The sequence below is a fragment of the Cryptomeria japonica genome, chromosome 1 (assembly GCF_030272615.1).
Source record: "Cryptomeria japonica chromosome 1, Sugi_1.0, whole genome shotgun sequence".
Lineage (NCBI taxonomy): Eukaryota > Viridiplantae > Streptophyta > Pinopsida > Cupressales > Cupressaceae > Cryptomeria > Cryptomeria japonica.
This window is the reverse complement of record NC_081405.1, coordinates 346,451,547-346,458,894: the sequence shown is the minus strand read 5'-3', so window position 1 is coordinate 346,458,894 and position 7,348 is coordinate 346,451,547. Positions and strand designations below refer to the sequence as shown.

The 7,348-nt window shown below is 34.0% G+C and overlaps 1 long non-coding RNA gene across 2 annotated transcripts; it reads left to right on the top strand.

The window, feature by feature from the left end:
- The first annotated feature begins 745 nt into the window (after positions 1 to 745).
- Positions 746 to 6,610, top strand: LOC131036303 (uncharacterized). Of its 2 annotated transcripts, XR_009358190.1 has the most exons (3): positions 746 to 1,169; positions 1,266 to 1,572; positions 6,571 to 6,610. It is a non-coding gene; the product is annotated as an uncharacterized LOC131036303 (long non-coding RNA). The 2 variants fall into 2 exon arrangements; XR_009104075.2 differs by lacking the exon at positions 6,571 to 6,610 and having other exon boundaries at positions 1,266 to 1,752.
- The last annotated feature ends 738 nt before the right edge of the window (positions 6,611 to 7,348 follow it).

The window sequence follows — 7,348 nt, the reverse complement described above, 5'->3', positions numbered from 1 at the left end:
GGGAAAGGATCCAGTAGTTGTGCACCCTAACTTCGCGCTTCTCAAAATCTTACGTGGAAATTTCAAATCACTTCAATTTTTTTACAACAGCTTACTTGGCAAGTCCCTTGCTTATAACTAAGGTTTCAAGGCCACATCATCAAATATGATGCCACATCAGCATGCTTTTTGCCAAGGTGTCCAAAACAGCCCAAAAAAAAAGTGAGACCAATAGGTGTGCAAAAAGGCCCCAATACTTGTGCAGCTGACGTGGCATCACATGATTGGTTACTTTTCACAACAAATGGTATATTTCATTCAATTATTGGTGCAATGTTATACAAAGGTTGGACATTAAATCAGCAAATATGGGGGTATTAAATCAACAAATTCTATCACAAGAATTGGAATGTGCTCAACTACTAGATCCTTTCCCCTATATACCTCCTTCTTATGCATTTTTCATCTCATTCCATATAAAATTCTCTCTTTGTTTGTACCTCCTTCTTATGCAATTTTTCATCTCATTCCATATATTACTCTTCATTTGCTTAAAATTCTCTCTTTGTTTCTATTTTGTCTCGTAATCTTGGCTAAATCTTGGCTAAATCTTGCATAGTATTAGAGTCATGCTAGTGCACATGGAAATGCATTAATTTGTTTGTGAGTTGCATTTAATTTCAGGTGGAGATGTTTTTGAGTAAGATCGTGGATCTATGATAGAGGTGGCTCATGATTTTCAGCATTAAGATTTAAAAAGTTTTGAAAATTTTACAAATTTCGCTCTCTCCTAGTAATATTTGTTGAAATTTGATTTATCTTTGCAAGTTTCTGGAAATGAGAATAATATTTGCATATTCGTAGAAAAATATGATTAGTATTTGCAAATCTGTTTAAATATTGAAGAAAGTTGTGTAAATTTCAAGGAATATTGCCTTCACTGCAAAGTTTTTAGGTAATTCTGTAAAATGTTTGCAAATTATTGCAAATTTTGGAAAAAATTGCATTCGGATCGCAAATACTTCACAATTTAAGCCTTGCTTTTCAAATCAACTGGAATTTGAGGTATGAGATGTACAATTTTTTGTCAATTTTTTTGTTAATCCTATTTTCCTCAATGCTTTCAGTTGCTGGTTTGGTGAGATTTGGTGTCGATTTGGACTCTTTGGCGTGGATTTGCCTTTTCAATGGTTGGCCTGCCCCTTTATGATAGATCTACAATTTTTTTGATGCATTAAAGTCTAGCGCTTCATTTCAATTTGACATTAGAGTTGTTTGACATAAAGTTTGGATAGGTTTGCACTTTGCTGGCTTCAACCTGCATGTTGAATTATATCTGTATGTTTTGGAGTGGCGCGCTAATCATTTGGTTAAAAAGTTGGTGAATGGACCTGCTGTCTAGCATTCCATTATGTATTTTGGCACCCGAAGGAATTTGATGGTGTTTTACGCTGAAGGCTGACTACAAGATTTCATTTTAGCACTTAAATTCAAGTCATTTCACCCTCCTTTTTCGCAGTGACTTTAATCCTTGAATTTCTACCTCAACAGATTGAATTTCTACCTCAACTTCGACGTAAAAGCTTAAATTTGGTAAGTGTGAAAGCCTAGATCTACATTTTAACATGAGAATTTGTATTGGCGTCTAGATCCAATCTCTTTTTTAAATATTGTGGCATCAATGTTGGGTGGCAAACTTGAAATTGTCTTTGAAGTTGGTTTTGTAAAAACTGCTAATTCATTTCCTTTAAACCTGTGAGCTCTTCTGTGTTTCCAACGAGTTGGCTCCTTTTGGAAGGGGCTTCCTTTAGCATCTTATTTCTCAGTTTAGATGATCAACAATTTGGCAGTAATCTTGGGCGGGAATTTGGATCTTAAATTCAAATTTTCATTTGCCTTTGTTTGGCATCTCATTTGCAGCTAATTTGTGGTGTTTCAATTCAAGTCTTGGAACAGTCTTAGTTTGGAAGCTTCATTTTGGTCGATCTAAGCTTAAGTTTCCTTTCATTGGAAATTATATTGGCACATGTTTCCTTTGAACTTCAAATTTTGATTTGTATGGTGATGGCCATCAATTTTAGTGATGAAGGGAGGGGCAAATTCATTTGTCAAAGTGACAAATTTGTTAATGTCAGTCATATCCACATTTTGTCCTCTCATCCCCCTCTCAAAACTCAGAAAATGAAAACATTAAATTTTTTAATGCAATTTAGGTATAGAGGTGAAATATTGAAATAAGCATAATTTTGGTTCAGTAGCTCAAAATTAAGTGTCGTTTTCTATAAAAAATATTTGTTTTCTTGAGCCTGATCTAATAGAGTTGATTTTGCGCTATGTTTAGAAAGTAACATTTTTCACTCTATTTTGTATTTCCTTTCATATTACATTTGTAAAGTGCCAATTATAGGGGGTCTCTATTACTAAATAAGGGGGGTGTAATTTGTGTTGTCTTGTATGCTTCTACACTTCCTTTTATTTTCTTTAGTTTGAGACACTAATAATGGGAGATTCACTATGCATGTAATCATTGAACTAAGATAAAGTTTTTCTTTGGGGGGAGCTATCATGTCAAAAACACAATTTCGTCCTTTTGTAGTTAGGCTTATTTCATAGGACTATTTGTCTTGGAAAAATGAGATATAGAATCACTCCTATGAGTGTGGTCTACTATCCTATCTCCTTGGACTCATTCTTGAGCAACTTGCCAAATGTTAGAAGAATAAATGGTTTAACAAAAATGACAAAGTTTATGGAATAATAGGCATATAGTTTATGAGGGATATTTCCATCATATTGAGCACACCAAGTGCCCTTCATTTCTTGGACCATCATCCAAAAGTGGTATGTAGATATTAAATCTTCATCTATTTGTGAAGTTCTCTTGGCTAATACTAGGACACCTATTGCCCCAGCTTGTGTGGACACATCATTAGGGAAGAATTAGTTAACATACATTGATGCTACACATACTGTTGCATATACAATTGATGATACTTCATCTCCTTTAGTTGAGGACACTTCAACTACTATTGCTTCTTTTGAGGTTAGTGATTCTTCTTTGAGAGATTCCAATGGCTTGATGTAGTAGGATTTTCATCATCTCCATATATAACTACTTGGGATGAGTACTTGATAGACATTGTCATTCTTTTAATGAGTCCCACATTGTAGAATTGGATGACACCATTTAGAATATTGGTATTCTATTCGTAGAAACTCACATCAGAACTATTGTCACTTTATGTCCATCATTGGACTTTCATCTACCTTACATATATCAGCCTTTATTGTGACATATTATGGATATATTCATTAGTTGACTTATCTGAATTAGTCATCATCAACTATAGTAGTATCAAATTCACATTGGTTCAATTATCACCATACATCTGTGGTCCTTGTTCTTGAATTTTTTATGGTACTTAATTCATCTTATAAACATTTGTCATGTGCTAGCATTGGCTTGTATATCTTTGAGCATCCATCATGGGAATCTTATCACTCTTTGGATTATGTGTAGAATTTAGAGACTTCATTCATGCTAAGTTTTCCTTGCAATCCATAACCCCTTAGCTCGAGGAAGGGACTTTAAAATAAATTTAGGATGACCTCTCTTTCTTCTTTCTAAAACTATCCAAGATCTACAATTTTTAAAGTTCGTATAGAGGATGTAATCCTCTCCTATCACATCAATGATGGTCTCCTCCTATAAAGAGGAAGAAAATATACCTAAAGAAGGTGGATGTTGAGTTGCATCCATTTGTAGGAGGATGAATCCTTGCATAGTTCACAACCAAGGAATTAGAATCAAAAGAATAATAGGATTTTTTTTCAAAGGATAGTTAACATCTTAGGATGACAAAGAACTAGGGATGTACCAACCCTAGGAAAATCCACTGCAGGAGTATTGTGAACCATCAATGGATAGGTATGATAAGGATCCTCATCCAATAGAGGGGTATGAAAATAGAAGTATCCATATTCCAATTTTCATGGAGGGAATTCCTTCACCAAGTAGCTAAAATAATAATTCTATGTTGAGAGTCCAAACATCTAAAGCAAGATGAATGGTAGTGGAGCACCAATTTCATAGAAAAATAGGCTTTCATAATCAATCGGTTGAGTCCACTACCTATCCATATCCATTAAAATGACCTCCCTATGAAGAGCCTTATAAATGTCAAAGTCCCATAAGATACGGGAAGAAGTAGAATGGTTGATATTAGATGCAGTGGAATTTGCATTTGAAAAAATGATAGATAGTGTTGTTGAACTCTCACACTGCTTGAGATGCCCATTCCTTAATATTTCAGAATGACTATGTTATCATATTTGCTACTTTATATGTCATTTTGGAAGAAGTGTCTAAATATAATAATATCTAATGGAATATGATGAGATATTGGATTTGATAGTAGGATAAGTTAATCATAACTACTAATGGATTTCCTATGATATTGGTAGTACTTACACAAGGCCATGATCAAATTGGTGATACTAATAATGGGGCTATGTGATGCCAATCCTGATCATTGAGTGGAGCTAGAGTAAAATATGTTTTCATCACCAAAGATTATGTTTTTCTAATTTAATTATTGAAAAATTTACTCTCAAATATGTATTTATTATAATTATTTCTTAAGGCTAACCTATCTTAGAAGTGCGATATTTTCAATGTGTGGATATTTTAGAGGGTCCAAATTTCTTAATATTTGTAAATTTAAATGTTTGATTATGGATGAAGCTTAGGTAACTAGTTAATGTGAAATGTGCAAATCACCTCTATAAAAGGACGAGTGCCTCTCACTATTAAGGGTTGGAAATTTTTAAAAGATGTGCAAAGTATTGAATTTTTAGTGTGAGAATCATGCTAAAGTTGTAATCTACCAATTTCAAGTTAATCAAAGGATCATTGCCCACTATTCTTTCAATTTTCTCAACCTTGGGGGTGATTTGCCTTGATTTTATTTATTTAAGAGTCATAATCTCTTTGGCATGCTCATGATAAAGTTATGTATTTTTTGATCCCCAATCGGGTCTGAAGACTTGAAGCGGGGTAGTCAGGAAGTTCCATAGGGGTGGGCATGATGCATCCCATGGAACGACCTCCGAGATTTTAGAAACCAACTCTTTGCTATTTAAAGGGTTTGGAAAGGGGAAGAAGACATCTTAAACCTAACACTATTGGATAACAAGAAGGAAACTTATAAAAGCATGGAGATTTCCAGAAACATCTGCGGTCAATGTGTATTAGGATTAAATATTAAGTGGACAAGGCACAATATGTCATGACCCCCTTCATTATCGGGAGGAGAAAAGAGCATGCAAAGTAACTCAAACATAAGACACAATATTCAAATATGATTTTATGGGGAGTACCCATAAAGAAAAAGCTAAAGAGATATCCTTACTATTCTAAATACAACCCTTTCTAGTTTCACAAGAATGGTATAATCAAATCCCTTTATGAGCATGAAAGAGTGGTCTACACACATGATCCACAATCTCATAAAAGAAAACTCATAAACTTCGAATAGAATCCAATAGATAAAACTAGCACATAACATTATTAAGAAGAAAAAAGGCAACATGGTTCAGTTTGTTATTCAGAATAATACTAAGGCTCAGCTGTTGATTCTATAATTACAAAACCAAATTGGATCATCTAATCCCACTGCCACTTTTACAAAATGTTTCGAAAGATTTCGACCACTTATACATAGGTCCTATATCTTTTAAAATTTAATACATTCGAGTTTTTATTATTCGATCTGAGACTTAGAAGAAAATAAGATCAGATCAAATCATATCCTCTTTCAAAGAAAATCCTTGATGATCCATCTTTTCTTTCTCTGGTTTTATAGTCTTCCCTGCTATAGGGAAGATAAGATTTTCCCCTCACTGCCATTATGAAAGATCAGATTGGGAATGGTAATATTTGATCACTTTTATGCTGGAAAGTTGCAAGTTACATATCTTCCTTGATCTTCGGCATGTTGGGCATGTAGGTTGTATAATATCTCTACATCCATCTACTAGCTCAAACTTTGCATAACCCTCTTCATGGAATACAAAGACACCCACTGGGAAATGTTGGAGTCGGAACTTGATCGCCCATCATACGTGGCAAGCTATTGGAGAGATGAGGAGCCCCTTGTATTATGTGATCTCTTTTCCTCGCTTGGCCAACATGTGGCAAGTTAGTAGAAACAAGTTGGAGAAATAAAGCCTTTGCTTGTGGAGACACGCAAAGCTGAAACGTGTCCCATGTGGTCCATTGTTCAATAATGAATGGAGTTATCCATCAGAAATAAAAAGGTCAGGATGTCGACCACTGCAAAGGATTTTATAGTATTAAATCTATATATAGAATATGATAGTTCAAATGCATTAATTTTAAAATATCTTTGTATTACAATTTCCTCAAACTCTTGCACTTGTACTGTTGGTGATTAAAATATTAGGCATTGTAATATAGGCTATTTGATTTCATTGGATCTTTTAGAAATAAGAATAGAGGTTAGCATATAACTATCCATTTTATTTTATGTTTATCTCTCTAACCTTGTATCTTTTGTTCCTTTTTTGTAGGGTATGTGCGGGATCATGGTGTGCCAAAACAGGCCCTTTTATGGCAATGAAATTTAAAAAAATCAGAGTTATGCAACTTGACATGAAAATTTGAATAAGTTGTGAACATTATTTTTAAAATATGTAAGAGAATATATAGAAAATTGAATTTAGTTTCTAAGATACTAATTGTTTTTTGGAAAAAAAAAATCCTATTTGATGAAAATTTCAAATTTAAATGCAGTGGTACTAAAATTTCAGGAAAAAAATAAGAAGTAGATGTATGTTTGACCACCCTAATCACAATCAAATATTAATATTTTTTTATAATATTTATAATATAAGTATTAGACTCATGTCCGGATGTGACACAAATTTTTTTTTAATTTTTTATAAATTAAATAATTATTTATGAATTTTTTGCTACAGCTTTTTAGAAACTCAGAAACTCCTACATCTGACCACCTTAACTTGGTCAAAACCTTATGAAATTTAATTTTTTTAAATTTTTCCCTATAGTATATGAAGCATAGGATGTGACGCATGTTTCGGTTTCAAAAAATGTTATAACGTTTGAAAGTGTAGCGTCCTAAAATTGTGACACTTGCAATTTCGACCGCATTTGGGTCTTCACGATGGCGATGCAACACTGAACCTGAATGGAGACCCCGAAACTTGTTCATGACATCAAAAACTGCATTTTTCAGCACCCTGGCCTGATCCTCCTTGCACCCTGCTGTCCCTGGAGGTGGGACCATGGCGCCCATCTCCCTGGTCCTTCAGGACTAAGGCGACCAGC